The following is a 16443-nucleotide window of genomic DNA, read 5'->3' on the forward strand; positions in this document are numbered from 1 at the left end:
GAATCCTGCTAAGTGCAAGTTCGCACAGACAAAGGTGAAATATCTTGGTCATGTCGTCGGATCCGGGACGCATTCCCCCGATCCAGATAGGGTGAGTGCCATCTTCAAACTGCAGGCCCCGAAAACCAAGAGGGATCTTAGGAGTGTCCTGGGTCTTTTTAACTATTACCGTGAATATATTCCCGAATATTCTAAGGTGGTACGCCCGCTAACTGACTTGACAGCCCGTAGGATACCTAAGGTGATCCCATGGAATGAGGAGGCAGAAAATGCATTTTGCGCTGTAAAGAACGTATTAGCATCACTGCCGCAGTTAGTGGCGCCTGATCATGATAATGAGTTTCTGTTGACAACCGATGCCTCCGAGATAGCGGTGGGGGCTTGCCTATCGCAGCTTGTGGAGGGAGAACAAAAGCCAGTCGCATTCTTGAGTAAAAAGCTGACAGCATCACAGGCAAAGTGGTCAGCCATAGAGAGAGAGGCGTTTGCGGTCGTGTGGGCGTTGGGGAGGCTGGACACCTGGCTATTTGGAGCAAAAATAAAGGTGGCCACCGACCATAATCCGCTAACGTTTCTGGCCGGCTCCGCATCCACCAGCCCAAGGCTGATGCGCTGGTCACTGGCGCTTCAGAAGTATGAATTAGAGATAGTTCACATAAAAGGAACGGCAAATCGATGTGCAGATGCGCTGTCGCGATTAGATGACGGGGAGGGGGAGTAAAAGCCTGATACGGGAAGTGCGCAGCTACGGTGGCTTTGCTAATTGCTTGTGTGTATAGGCTTGTGTGTGAGTGCATGCGGGTTAGGACGCACGTGCCCGATCCTAGTGTTCGCGGGTGCTGCTGTCGACAGACCTCACGGCGACAGAGGCTATTTTTGTTGTTTCTACCGCGGATGCATGGTGGACCTGACAGCAGATTTGTGCCCTTCCTTTGTGAATTGCAAGGACCGTTCGTGATGTGCTGCGTGGTGTGTGCGGGTGTGTGTGTGAAAAATGTCACGCTGACAACAAGTATCCCCGTGACATTCTTGGTGGGGAGGAGTGAAGTCGGCGTCGTTTGTGCGGACAGCTGCATGCAATTGTCGCGCGGGGTGGTCAAAGGAGACGAGTGGTTCGACACCAAGACGGCGGCGACTTATAGCATCGTGGGTGGGGGACCCTCGGGCTACGAAGAGCGCGTAGGAGGGGTGACTGTGTGTCGGGCTTCCGCCACCCGGTTCGCGGAAGCAATGCCCTGGCCTTGAAGTCAGCCCCTCGTCGCTTAACCGCACTGTGCCGAGACATTCGCAAGCTGTCCAGATGCCCGAACAGAACGCGGAAGTGCTTTCTTCGGGAAGTGTGTTTTTTTGCGAGGTTGTGAGACAAAAGGGGACTCGTTGCACTGCAAAGGATTTGTGGCAACGACCTGGACGTATTGGAACTCCCGATAGTGTCACCTTGGAGCCCCGTTGTGTGCACACTGCGCGCACCGCAGTGTGATTGGACGAACGATGGGGCGAGGGGGTTGCTGGGAATGCTTTTAGGTGCGTGCGGGGCCGTTGGTGGGGATTCGGTGGAGATTCGGCTGAGAAAGAAGACCAAAATTCTAACATGTTACTCGTAGTGATGTCCGTGTAAATACTTTCCTTTCTATCGCTTGCATATTCTATCTTAATAAACAGTTAACCCCATTGCAATCAGCGTCACTGGCTTGCCTACTGTAACGTGACTTCGCGACATCCATAATATCTTCAAGTTTCCCTCACTGACATCGAGGCGAACATCAACTGGAGGAGAGAGAGAAAAAAAAAGGGGGGGGGGGGATCCGTCAGAGCTTTCTTGTCATCTTTCTTCAGTTAGTTTAGTCGGCGTCAGGGTCGTCCTGCAAGTACTTGTAGCCTGTTCACCTCGGGTCCGGTCACTGAACCGCTCTCTCTGGAGGCAAGACTTCTATCCCTTTAAACAGTTGTCACTACTTTCATACTCTAGGTGAATAAAGGGAAAATGAGACATCCACCCGTTTGTAGCAATTGCTACAAAGGAAACCCATACGGGTTCCTCGAAGGAAAAGCCTCATAGTTGAAGAAAAATTCGTCCTGGTCCGGGACTCGAACCCGGGACCACCGCCTTTCCGGGGCAGCCGCTCTACCATCTGAGCTAACCAGGCGGCTAGCAGATGGCAGGGCGAAGTCGAATTTGTCGACAACACGAAGCAAAGGCAAGTGTTTGACGTAGTAGTTCTGCGGAAGCCCGCAAGGTGGAAAGGCGGTGGTCCCGAGTTCGAGTCCCGGACCAGGACGAATTTTTCTTCAACTATGAGGCTTTTCCTTCGAGGAACCAGTATGGGTTTCCTTTGTAGCAATTGCTACAAACGGGTGGATGTCTCATTTTCCCTTTATTCATTACTTCTCTCCACCTTGCGGGTTTCCGCAGAACTACTACGTCAAATACTCTAGGTGTTAGCTCACACATATTCCGAAAGGGGCTGCTCCAGCGCCGACGCTGCTTTTTAACATGGATCGCTTTCAGCTCCCGTTGTCGGCGACTATCTAGCGGCGTTGGGCCGAAATCCAAAGCCGTTATCCAGGCAAGTGATCATCCAGGCAACCGGTCATAAATTAAGAAAATGTGGTCTCTGGTCCCCAGCAGTTTGCACAGGAGCGCATTACATGCACTAGTTACTAACCAAACAAGTTACAAAAGAATATTGCTTCCGAGTTCTATCTAATGTTTGTTCACAATATCGCTTAAGCGGTAACTTTTAGTAATCTCAAGTTTTATTTGTCATTTCCAATAGCGACGTTCAAAAGGCAGGTACAGGGGCACCATACACTTGTCATCTTACTTGTCATCAGGCACAAGGTTGCCTGTGCTCTTTCGAACGCCAGTGGTCCGTGAGTTCCGCGGCGTGGGTACTTCGGTCGCCTTCAAGAGATGCCGCCGCCCTGCGTGGCGCCTCCATCAGGCGCTTTTCTTCTAGCTGGGCAGCGCGCTCTTTCTCCACGGCGTCTTTCGCTGCCTGTCGTGCTGTCTTCAGCCGGGTTTCTTCTAACAGGGCAGCGTCCGTATAGACCATTGCACAGTATGGCGTGGTGCGGTGTGGTGGGGTTTACTTAGGATTGTGGCTAGTATCATGTCTAACCAATCTGCTTTGCCGGTTGGCATTTCATGCTTACATCTACTCTCGACTACGGGAGAGCCAGCAATGTTTTCTTTTTTGTTCTTGTACGTGCGTGCGCGTGTTTTCTCGATCTCCTTGTTCGGCCCGCGACTGGTCACCTCATTGTGGTCATCGCTCTTAACCGCTTCTTCTCCCCGTCGTGCGAGTGTAGCCGACGGCCGGAGCAGTGCTCGCATGGGGCATCGCGGATGCACGCCATGCCGTTTCGTCCCAAAACATACACGAAGGGGCGTGCGACCTTGCCTCGCGAGCGATTCCTCCACCGTGCTACCCGTCCGGCAAGTTGTGTGCACCAGCCGGGAAGCCGCGACCGGTTATCGAGCGCGGCCGAGCAGCGGCTGTCTCGGCACTCGTTGAATCGTGGTTGCAAGTGCACGCGATAGCCCGCGCCCCGTCGTTGCCGTCGGGGACGCTGCGTGTTGCGCGACTCCCGTTGCGCTGCGCGAGAGGCCGGGGCATCTTTCACTGCCAGGCGTGCACGGAACAGCGAGCACGGGAGGCCAGAGAGGAGGGCTGCCTATGCATAACTTTTGCCGCCGCGTGCTCGTCTGAAAACCATCCGAGGCGGCGGCTTTTCGCAGCGCGCATAATCCCGCCGCAACCGCTCGGACGAGCGAAACGCCGGCGAGCCGCCGCCGAGACACAGTCCGGAGAGACGCCGTTCCTCGGGCCAAGGTGCAATGAAAACAAGCCCCGGAGCTCGTAAGACAGATGGGTTTGGTAATAACAATAATAGGCGGAACCGGTTCGTTGGCCCGCGCACGCTGGCCACGGGCGCCCTCCTCTCTCGGCCTCTCCGCCGCCTTGTTGGTCGCGGTCGCTCTTGTCGAGAAAAGAGAAGGGGACGTTCGAACGGCGAAATATCGAAAGGGCGGCTCGCCAAAAAGAAATAAGAAAAGCACGCAGTCTCCCGGAGAAAACCGGCCGAAGAATGAGTCCCGGGAGAGGAGGTCGGCGCGAGAAGCCGGACGCCGCTGCGGCAGAATGTTGTTGCTCTCGGGGCGCGCGTCGCTTTCCGCGTATGCGAGAAGGGATCGGCCGTGCGCCGTCTCCACAGATCTGTGCACTGGGCTCGATGCGACGGCGTCGAGACCGACGTGCCGTTCCGCATGCTGTCGTCTGCGGACCGATCAACGGTGTTGTCACCGTCAGCTATGGCGGCGCCCGCCGGAACGCCCGTCTCGCAAGTGCACTGCGCCGGAGCACTCCGCGAGTGAACGGGAAACAGTGCGAAGGACAGAGACAACGGTGCGCTGTTTCCAAATGGTTTAGTGATCGGTTTAGTGAAGTTTGCTTAGGCCAGCAGTAATTGATGACAGCGTCTGCACTGCAGTGCATGGTATAGCGGCGCCCTGCGGCATGTGCGGGCGTGCTTGTGCCGTGCGCCTCGGCTCGCGTAGCTGCGGGCGTTTTCCTCCGGCGTCGCCTCCGATGCGCCGGTCGGAAAATTGCCTCACGCTTCCGCGGTTGATGCATGCGGGCGGCGCCCGTTCGCCGGCGTAACTCGGCCCGCGCGTCCTGCTGCCTGTGCTATATATATATATATATCAGCTATAGAAAGAATGACCAGTAACTTGCCGACATTCCGCGAAAGAGCGGTGTATAATATATCCCTTCAGTGCCGAGACCCCGGTGAAGCGATGATGTGAAACTAAGACCACCGATGTGGAGGTGCGAAATGAAAAATCTCATATACGCGCCGCGGTTGCTTAGTGGCTATGGTGTTGGGCTGCTGAGAACGAGGTCGCGGGATCTAATCCCGGCCACGGCGGCCACATTTCGATGGGGGCGAAATGCGAGAACAACTGTATACTTAGATTTATGTGCACGTTACAGAATCCCTGGTAGTCCAAATTATTCCGGAGTCCCCCACAACGGCGTGCCTCATAACCAAATGGTGGTTCTGGCACGTAAAAACGATAATTTCATAATAAAAATCACACTTGCACAACGTTTATGAGCAAATCGGTAGTGAGTAGCAGACGCCGCGAGTGGCAATATTCTCTCTGGAAACCAGTATAGCAGCCTAGGTATATGCGATTTGCTGAACATACGGTTGCACAGACAACGAGGCTGCTCCTCAAGGCAGTGGTATACCGCACAAGTTTCTGGAACGCTGGCATCATAAGTGTAGTTCGATGAATTCCAAAGAGGTAAATATGCGGCTGGCATCATAAGTGTAGTTTGATCAATTCCAAAGAGGTAAATATGCGACGCGTATCTTTCTGCCTTCTGAAAAACAACGACAATGTAGTAATTCTCCAACTAAGGCGTGCCGCAGTTAAGTACATGTAAAGGAACAATTGCCTTCTTTAATGTAATGCCGTTTTGTTAACGCCCGCTGCACAGAGTGATCCTTTTGTTAGCAGCAGTGACTTGGGAGGTCAGAAAGCTTACTAAGAACGCGGCTCGAGTGCTGTCTCCAAAAGTCGGGGCCACAGTGCAGTTACACTGTGGAAGTATTTTACCGTTGGTTGACGCTGTCCACACGGGATGACGGTGACACGTACGCCACCTGAAAGAAAGGGCTCGGCACATTTAATATGGACAAATATGGACGACCAACTAGCCCAACAGTCAACTCTAATAGAGCCTCGGACGGAAAATTCAGACGTCTCGTCGGCTTCCTCCCTTCCTGGCGAGTGCCATGCTGTGGGAGGAAGGTCTTCGGCCCGTTGCTGTTATTCCCTGAATGCGATAGCACATGCATTGTAGAAATCACTGCACTTGTTGCGAGCCGCGCGTACTGTGGAAGCTTTGTGATTGGTCCAGGAATGTCTTTCGGGTAGAGTAGCAACGGTCTTAGGACACTGCGGCAGCGCAAACACAAACACACACACACACACACACACACACACACACACACACACACACACACACACACACACACACACACACACACACACACACACACACACACACACACACACACACACACACAACACACACACACACACACACACACACACATATTGTAACAGCGACGAAGCCCGGTCTCGCAGGCGACACGTCCGTTCAGTACTGTTTCTTGTTTCTTTTTTGCGACGTGCTTGTGTGTGGGGGGGGGGGGGTGAGGAGGAGGAGGCGGGGGGTGCACAGGCAGTCCGTTCACGGAAAGCTCGTTGGGGCGCCAGTGCCACGTGCGACTCTTTCACGCAATTAATGCCAGATTCAATGCAAATGACTGCTTATGCCAACGCCAGAACCAAGCCAGTGAAGGTTCGTTGAAAAACTTTCACCATGACAAAAGTCGGTTTCGCAAGCGATGCCGGAGTCAAGGTGTAAAGGATGCCGCCGCATCGGTCGCGGCCCGTGTGTTGGGGGCTCCTCTCCCTCGGGTCTGTCCACTTGTCAGGCTCTGACAGACGGGGTCCAAGAAAGCTGGGCCGACCGAGCACGCTGGCATTCGTCCCCCGCGCGCATTTACGAGGGCGTCGCCGCGGGCACGGCGTAAATATATATGCCTGCCGCCGAGGCGATTTCTCCTTTCTGATCTCGCCAGCGCGTGTGCAAGAGACGAAAGTGGCCCGCTACCGCTGGCAACCGCGTCACGGCAGAGAGACCCCCCCGTCAATCGCCTGTCCTCTCGCCGCGCGGTGACCTCTTCTCATTCTGTGCCGCATTCGTCCGCGTCTACGCAGCGCGCGATTCGCAGCCCGCCGCCTTTCTGCCGTCCGTTCTCGGTAAAGTGTACTACGAAGTTGGCAACGAACGCACGGGTCCTTTGACGTGAACACAAGTTATTTGTTTTGCATCAGGACAACGGAGCATCCACGAAGAGGAAGAGCGAGGAAGAGGTCTAGCAGTAGCGGTGGGGGCAGAAAAGAAGAGGAAGACTATTAAAATCTAAACGGACCGTCTCGTTCATACTTCTCGACGTTTGTTTCGTTTCTTCCCGTCGTTATTAGGTGTAGTAGGCTTGGCCCGCTGATAACATTTTTCGTGGCTTTAGATTTAAGCTGGTCCATTGCGCGTCTCTTGCCATCGTTCGCAAATGGCTGCGGTGCACATACCTCACCGGCGCCTAAACGTGCGCGAACCCCCACTAGTGCAAAGCGCTTGACTCGCGAGCGGATGGCGTCGCAAATGGTTTCTGCGAAAATCCGCGAGGGCGGGGAAGTTTCATCACAAGATCCCACGCCGGCAGTTGCACGGCGCTTATAAGGGAAATCTGTGCGGATTCCTCAGAGAGAAGGCTTCGCAATTGAAGCAGACGTAAGTCCTGGCTCGGGAATCAAACCACTGACCAACGCCTTTCCTACAGTCAATCTGCCAGGCCTGTTAGGACCGAACGAACACATCCGCCGCGGTGACTTAGCGGCTATGGTGTTGCGCTGCTGCTACACACGAGGTCGCGGGGTCAAATCCCGGCCGCGTTTCGATGGGGCCGAAATGCAAGAACGCCCGTGTTCCGCGCATTGGGGGCACGTTAGAGATCCCCTGGTGGTCAAAATTAATCTGGAGTCCCCCGCTACGACGTACTTTGGCACGTAAAACCCCAGAATTCATTCATTAATTTATTCATTCAGGACATAACCAGAACTGCGAAGCATTGCTGGTTCAATCATTCAACTGCGAAGCATGCTTTCAGAGGAACCCGTTCGGGTTTCCTTTGTAGGTTTCGATTGGAAGAGAATATTCCGTTTCGTAATTAGGTGGTGCTACTGATACTATATACCGAGTGTTTCAGCGAAAGCTTCAAAACATTTTTAAAGGTTGCCTGTGGTGGATGGCACTATTCTAGGTCATGAGCTGGTCTACTCGAATAGGCGGACATTACTTGCAGGCAAAATTGAAATGCATAATCCGATAATTTTTGTTAAAGATCACTCATTAAGTTTTGACCAAACACATTACGGCCCATATTGCAATTTACAAATTCAAGCCGGGCAGTTCGCAACGCAGATCCACTTGGAACGAATTCTGAGAACGACACCAGTTTCGAGTCATTAATTCCCGAACTTTGCCGATAAATGCATTGGCGTTCGAGTTACTTTTGTGCGTCAATGCATAAAACGACGTTTTCACAAGAAAGCAACTGGAATTCCAATGCATTTCGGCGAAGTTCGGGAACTGATGACTCGAAACTGGTGTCGTCCTCAGAATTCGTTCCAAGTGGATCCGCGTTGCGAACTGCCCGGCTTGAATTTGTAAATTGCAATATGGGCCGTAATGTGTTTGGTCAAAACTTAATGAGTGATCTTTAACAAAAATTATCGGATTATGCATTTCAATTTTCTTTGCAAGTAATGTACGCCTCTGCGAGTAGACCAGCTCATGAACTGGAATAATGATATATTTGCCACAGGCAACCTTTAAACATTTTGGAATTGTTCGCTGAAAAACCCTCTATAGCGTTTGAAGTGGATTTTTTTTTTTCAAGGTTCTTTGCGCCTCCACCGCTTCCGTATTGATGCTCGGTGCTAGTAGAAAGGGCGCCTACGGCAGAAAACACGGTACACGTGGCTTTCGCTGTCCCTGCTAGGCGCAGGCCTATCATTACGCGCTTCCACGGAGAGAACGCGACGCGGGACGCTACACTCTCGCCTCCGGTCTTCGCCAAACCGCCTCGCGGCGTCCGCAGGTGGCCGGCTTCGCCTCCAGCCACCGTTCGCTCTGTACAGTTCGTGCTTTCCGTATTCTTTTTTTTTCTTTTTCTTCGTTTCAATTCTCTCCATGGCGACTTACCGGACAAGCTCTCCTTCGGGCTACTTCGCTCGTTCGGGGGAAACAGTTTTCAGGGCTTTTCTTTCTCTTTTATTTCTAAGGGCGACCTGCAGCGCTCGCCGCCTCAGCGACCGCAGCACTCGAGAAAGCGCGGGTTGCGTCAGGCATGCCAAGCAGCGTGCCGCCGGGACCGCTCGGCCCGTCCCGTTTGCCTACGCGTGACGCCGTCGGTCGCACACTCGAAGGCGCCCTTCTCGCTCCCGCAGAAAACAAAAAAAGAACTAAAGCGAAAAGAAGCAACGAAACGCGCATATCCGCGCAGGCGAGACGGCGTCGTCGAGTGTGACCAGAAATGACGAAACACATTCGGCTAGGATGACTGCCGGTGACAGGGGCTTGCGCCGGGGGAGGGACGCACTCTGACAGACTTATTTGGTCGATTGCGATTTCGTTCCTCCTGGTCGTAGAATTGTGTGCACCGGCACTGTGGGCGTCCTATTGTGCGCTGAAGTCACTGCGGCTTCCTTAGCTGCGCCGCCTTGTACAGTCCCCCGGTTGCTTGAACCTTCATTTTCATTGGCATTTTTTGACCACACGAGTGCATAGCGAAAGCGTTCGTTCCTTTAGTTTGCTAATTCGGGAGGAAAGACACGTTTCGATTCCGAGCTCACCATATTCAGTTACGCTCCAAAACCGCCACACCGATGACGCTGGATCGAGGCTATCGCGCATTCCAGCTTCACGAAAGCCAGATTTCACTTGGCAGTACAGCACGAAGCTGTAGAGGAAGTCCATGCACGTTGCTGTCGAAGCATATTGTCTTGGCATTTCAGAAAGAATTCGTTTGCACTCCAGGGGGAATGCCACGTTAAATGCGAAGTTTTCGTTCAGAACAACCATTGCGGATTTCCTTTGCAGATTCGTGCTGTACTCTCAACATAAGTGCAAACCGTTTTTGGGAGCGCACAAGTCTTACAAGACGTATTTTCTACCCATCTAGAACTTCTTGTACTTGCCTTTTAATGTTGAGTAATCTCGACAAATAAGAGGCCTCGGCTGATGTTGAATTCGATGTTTTGTTTCACTCCATAATTGGAAACGGGTTTCGGAAAGCGGCTTGTATTTCAGGAACAATTTCACGTCATTTTAGACATATATATATATATATATATATATATATATATATATATATATATATATATATATATATATATATATATATATATATATATATATATACACACACACGAGTAAGGGAAAAGCAAACCGAGTGGCCCGATTTTTAGAACGACGCCATTTTGGTTTAGTGTACTTCTTAGGCGCCTGGGGGCCATTGGGTGGTCGGTGGTGCTTTCTCGGTCGGTGCCGCGGTCGTAGCCTCAAGGATTATGACCATGTGGCACTCGTAGTGAACGAAAAATAACACGGGACGTTTCGCGGAAACACTGGCATTCGAGGACATAAGCATGCCCTGCATGAAAAAGGGCGCGTGTTGAAGCTTCAACCAGTGCCTGCCCAGTTGTACACTGCCAAATAGCACGTGACCCAGCGCCCGAGCAGAGACCGGCCTTCTCCTGCTGTTCGATACACGGAAGACCCGCGGTCCCAATCCGCCCGTGCTGGACGGGTGCGCGAACCGTTCACCGCGGTGCCTAGCGGCTCGGAACGGGATGCGAGCCGCCGCATGTCCCGGGGCGGTCAGCGGCGTTTCCCGGACGCGGCCGCGACGTTTCGGCTCTGTAGGCCAGATTCGCCGGCCGCCCTCTCCTTCTTGCGTCACTAATTACGGGGTTCGTGCGGCGGCCTCCCTGCTGGCGCAGCTTGAATGCCGCCCGGAAGTCGGCGGCGCCGATCGACGACACGGCCCAGCTCCCGCGATGCCGTTCGAACTGACGGAAGTCGGCTTGCACTGCGCTCGCCTCCGTGTGTGTGTGTAGTACGCGCGACTCAAAAAACGACGGCGCGGATTGGCATTGTTCGCAGCTTGCACCGCGCGCAGCCTTTTCTTCTTCCCGTGTCGCACGTACTACGTGGCGCGGCGTGGCGTGCAATTTGCGCCGGGATCTCGCAGCGGACACCGCTTCCTGTTGTGCCCCTGCACAATGAAATTTCGGCCGGTTTCCGTGTCTCCCTGTTTACCCTCGTCGGCGCTCTCGCCTGCACGCGTCCCGTCTCGGTCCGGCTCCTGCGTTGCGTTAGGTTGGCCCCCGGCCGTGGACTCGCGAGCTCCCATCTCTGGCGTCGTGCATCCCAAGAGTGCACCGACTGCCTGTCACGTATTTCTTCTCCGTTTCTTGGCGGGCTCAGCCCGTGTTGGACATGTTTGCTACCGGCTCGCTCTCACTGGTTTGCTCCTGCACGCATCCAGTTCGATGGTTCGCCGTGTGTTCACCCCCTCCCCTTTTCTTCTTTTCTCACACAGTGATGGCTCTTCGCATTTCTCTCGCATTTTTTACTCTGTTTTGATTTGTAACGGCGACAAGTCGTGGTCCAGTCAGACCGGCCGTCTGTGTTCTGTGACGCTGCTTCGGTCGTCGTGCCGTTGTCGCGCCGCCGTTATGATCGACCTGAGTTTTCCAAGAAGCCATCGACCACCGCATCTGGCGACGGGGGGATGCTCCACCAGCGACACGCAGCTGTCACGCGTGATGTTCACGCCTCAACATTCACTTCGCTTCGAGACAGCTACGTCGCCCTCCTGACCGTCACGAAGGGGCAACTTATCAGTGAAAGGGTCCTCGTCGAGAACTCCCGGGGGAAATATTCGACGGCAGGTAGTTGTCTCCGAGTGTGACACGTTGGAGGCAGCTGCACCACGTACACGAGTGGCTCTCAGATGACACGAGCACCTCGAGCAGCACGCTGACGACTAGTGCGGGACCATAGAGGTGGCGAACGATTCGGCGTTCGTGATTGGCCAGTGGATTCCATCAACGAAGCAAAGAGGGGTTACTTAAAGCCGTACTGGCCCCCGTGTGAGGACAGAACCGCTCGAGACTCGAATAAAAGTCACAGCCATGTACCAATGAAGTGACTGCAATCATTTCTCCTTTTTGTTTGTTTGTTTGTTTTCATCATCACGATGCCCAGCTTCGTCGTCGGTTCCCGATTCTTGCGGTGAAGACCCACCTCACCCGATCGAGACCATATCAGCGCCCACATCGCTTTCTGCACGAGCCCGTGGAAGAGTAGCGTTTGGACTTACGGTTCCCTATGGAACTGAAACCGCTCTTTATCGTTTTCAAAAGCCACGTGCGATATTTACGCATTCAATCTTGGCGCGCGGCTGGTCTTTTCTGCGCTGACGCTCTATGTTTTTACTGGCACAATGCTTTCTTTGGTTTACTTGATGTTGCCTGGTAGGAGGCTGGAGATCTCTGTAGTCAACGTCGCCGTTTTAATTGATTTTTCGTTAGATGTACAGTTAATTTTTATTTACCTCTTGGTAAAATTGTTTTTTATACATTTTTAAATATTTTTACATGAGGATCTCTTCCTGCATTTTTGAAAAGGGAAGAGATAAATAATAATACGTCTTAGATGCTCTCTAGCATTTACGGCGTCACTTGAGCACGTTAAAAATGTCGCTTCTAAGCATGATTATATTTGCCGTTGAAGTTCCGTTACACAGCGGATGGAGACAAATATATAGCCTATCCTAACGCGTCCTTAATTTTTTTCTTTAGGGGGATTCTCGGAGGAAGCAGTGCCAGCACTAGCTATGCTGTACACAATGACACGTTGTTGTTGTTTTTTTTTTCATTTCGAAAGTAAATTGCTACACCGTAAACGTACGCGCAAGAGAAATATAGGCGAGTCAGAAAAATAAACAAAAACTAATGACCGCCTTGCAGTGTCTGCACTAGGTCCCCGTGACGTCACGAGATTCGAACCGCCACTGCTCTGGACTAGCCAATAGTTTACCGAGAAACACAGATATGATAGCGGAACCGCAAACTAGGCTAATATGTGTGACTTTCTTCCAAGAAAAGGAGCCATGTAGTGCGAGCATACCTTAATTTTTGGCGTTATGGAAACGTGTACGGCGGTGTGGTTCGTGAGATAAAGGAAGAAAATAAATAAATAAAGCAATAACAGACTCATTGTCAATAAGTTAAGCAGCCCTTTTCTGCCAAGTAAATGCAAGTTCAGTACTTCACTTGACTGAACTAAATATGCATTGCTCTCCAGTGTCTCTTCAACTATAGTGCGGCTGTTCTAGTGCATTGCAGCCAGCATTGTCTATAGAGCGCAGCGATGCTGCTTCCGGGATTGCAGAGGTTGAGCAAAGGCTCGCACGGCGCATCCTGTCGTGAAGGGGTGGTTTCGCAGACCTGCTGGACTCATCGATCCATCTTTGCGAGGGCCGCGGGTGACATCGATAATAACTAATTGTCGGCCGATGTTCCCGATCGATATGCTAAACACGCTATGTAAAACGTTTACATCGTTTGCATGCACTTTGGGCTCGCGAGGATTATGCCCTCTCTTCCCGCCTTCTTTATTTTCCGCTGTACGCGCGTGGTGCTACGGCCGGACGTGTCGTGCTTGTCTTCTGTGTGTTCTGCTTGTTAGTACCCGGTTAATTGTAATATGCTTTGTGTGCACAGTGAGTGTGTAATAACAAAGACCCATCTTCTCTGCGGTGGCGTCGCGGGACTTAATTGTGAACTGGGACTGTTGCGAACCTATAAATGTTTGTGCGTTTCTTCATCGTTCAAGGCACTTGAACGCCTACACCACAGAAGATGCAGGTGCATCGAAACGTTACAGATAGTTGATGTCAGGCGTTTTGTATCCTGTATACACATCAGTCTACTCATTTCGGCGGGTTATTGAATTTTTGACGATAGCTCTCATCTCCTCTTCTGAACCTCCTTATGTTTGTCGTAAGTCAAGCTTCTGCTTCTTAGCTTCTGCTTTTTTCTTCGCCTTTTCTTGTGCACGAATAGCAACCACGTAAGAACTGCACTCGGCCTGGAAATACGAGTAAGGGGCATCCTACGTTACGACGCTTCCCGCGCTTTGGTGCTTCAACGCGGACAGGCACGGAGACAGGCTCATTCGAGGACAGTTTGGGGATTTTCGTTCGCCGAGCGGCTTTAATCTCTTTGTGGTCGCCGAAGCCGGCGCCATTTATCCCGCCCCCCCCGTTTGTTCTCGCAGTGTAAACAGGCGCGAAGGAACCCGAGCGAGTCTGTCGCGCGGGCGTTGATGGCGAGAGATAGCTCGCTCGGATGTCGGCCGCTGAAAGCTCCGGGAAATACGATCTGTGGGCGCACGGCGGCGATGCCTCGTGCTGCTATTTGCTGGCACTGTGTGTGCCTGTCTGCGTGGCTTCGGGTTTCGCTCTCGCAGGAGCGCGGCACAACACGGGCCCGCAACTGGAGACGACGAAGCATTTCGCGGGCTTTGCCCGACGACAAGCGCGGGAAAGTGCTCTGCGGCCGCAGCGATTGCCTTCCGGGAAGAGCGCCGCTTCCCGGCCGGCTTTGCGCTTTGGCGACGGGACAACCTGCCGTCGCCGTGCTCGGCTCTGCCGCGCCAATTACGCTTCTGTCTGGCCCGGCTTCCAGCGTCTCGTGAAAGGGGTGTGCGACTTATTTATTAATTTATTTAAAGAATGTTCCTTACAGGCCCCGAGCGAGATTGCGTAAGGGTGACGCAGAGGTTTAAAAGCGGTGGTACTAACACTATAATGTACAATATCAGTAAAGAAAGGCAAATAAATTGCAATACCTCTATGTTAGAGGCTAGGAGCTGGAGTAACTGAGTGTCACTTAACAATATTACAAACGAGTACATTTAGCGAAATAAACCCATACTTGAAAGACAACGCGCAGCGAAAGAAGGAAGCACGCACGCTTCACTCATATATACCTTGCGTGCGGTAATAAACAAATGTAATGAATGCAATCGTGCAACGCCAGGAGAAAAGCCAGTGTATAAGGTTGACTTGCACGTGACGAATTGCTTGTAATCGATTACATTTTTGGTAGTTCTATGATTTATCGATTATGTTTTTACTACCTATTATTTTTTTTCCCTATACATTCCTCCTCGCAGTGTCGAAAATGAGCAGGGAGTTAAACGATGTAATCGCACGATACGATTGCTGACGTGCCACCTATGTTGGTGTTCGAGCAAACGATATCGCAGCCTGAACGAACAGGATGCCCATTTGCGTGCCCCTTGTTACGACACCCAACCGGTCCCACCAGTGTTACGAACTTTCACCGCTGCACCACGATTACGGCTTTGTGGTCCCGTAGCGCTCGTCACCCGTTTCGTGACAGAGCGTTGGTAGCGAAGACTCCGAGCCTGGCGTCGATGAGAATAACAAAAGGGACTTTATACATTATATACAGGTTATCATACAGGACATGAACGGGTCGGCACTGGGGCCGAGTGCTCACAACAAACGCGACTGTTCTCGCACGACGGCGTCCGGCGAAAACGCGTGACACATCTCACCCCAGTCGGGAGCGACACTCTCTCCCGGTGGGTCGGCGGATCCTGTTTTTCAGGCAGCGCGTTGCTGCTTTTATAATCCCCGAGGAACCATTGTCACTCAAACGGCCCAATACAAAGTCAGCACACGACGGTCGTCCGAGGGGTCCAACCAGCGACCGCGCTGGCCACCCGGTTCAAAGTTCGCGCGCGCGGTGACCTCCAGGCAAAGGGAGGTGCGGCGCCGGGCTGTCTGGCACACGCTGGCACGTCCAAACATGCGGCTCGTCGAGGCTTCTCCCGCAGGACCCCGCTGCCTGACGGCTCAGCATCTTGACTGGTGAAGGGAGAATTAGGGCGCTCGCAGGATAGATTCTGCATCTTGCAGATTCGGAATCCGGGCTTGTGGTGATGGCACAACAGCATCCCCGCCCTCAGATAAGGCGCCGGGAAGACGAGCTGCCTCCACGTGGCTCGGATGCCAGGCGCGCACGTTCGTCAGGCTCGTCCAAGTTCACGTCCAGTGTCGGGACGCCAGGTAACTTCACGTGCCCAGGTCCGACTCGCCAGGACAGGAGCTCTGCTCACCGCGTCGTCGCCAAGGCACCTTGACCAGCTCCGCTCGGGTCGTTCCTAAGACCTTGCTTCTCGCCACTGGTCCCGCTTGGTCGTTCTGCAGCTTGCAAAACCGACCGGCAAAAGGCAACACCCAACACGAACAAGTGCCCTCTGTCTCCCGTCAAACACCAGACAAGGCCATAATCCAAATCAACCTAACTAAATCGCTATCCCTCTTTTTGCTCCCGCTGCAACAAGAGGCAGGTGTACGATCTAGTACACAAGGCTCAAACAACCAATTTTCAAATTAACAACGCAACAAAATAGAAACAATTATTAATCAGCAATAATAATTACAAATAGAATGGTCCCCTTGAAATCACTTGGACCGAAAACATACTTCTGAGGAAGCAAATGAGGTCATTCATTTTTCCCGGCGATATTTTCGCGGAATCCGAAGCTGCTTATATTTGCGACCCTGCTTATCCGTGTAGCGGCGGTACAATAAGCCAGATTCCTTGCCAAATGAAACCCCCTTTTTTTTCACTCCCCGTTTGACGCTCTTCCTCAGATCGCCTAGTGAACAATCTTCCTGTTGTTCGCGAAT

General features: G+C 52.5%; 1 protein-coding gene and 1 non-coding gene across 3 annotated transcripts in view; one reads left to right on the forward strand and one right to left on the reverse strand.

The window, feature by feature from the left end:
* Window positions 1-16443, forward strand: part of pxb — a 408186-nt gene that overhangs the window by 157207 nt on the left and 234536 nt on the right. The gene's annotated exons all lie outside the window — the stretch shown is intronic.
* Window positions 2073-2147, reverse strand: TRNAS-GGA (transfer RNA serine (anticodon GGA)). The gene has a single exon. It is a non-coding gene; the product is annotated as a tRNA-Ser (tRNA).

Source organism: Dermacentor albipictus, chromosome 10 (genome assembly GCF_038994185.2).
Source record: "Dermacentor albipictus isolate Rhodes 1998 colony chromosome 10, USDA_Dalb.pri_finalv2, whole genome shotgun sequence".
Classification (NCBI taxonomy): Eukaryota; Metazoa; Arthropoda; class Arachnida; order Ixodida; family Ixodidae; genus Dermacentor; species Dermacentor albipictus.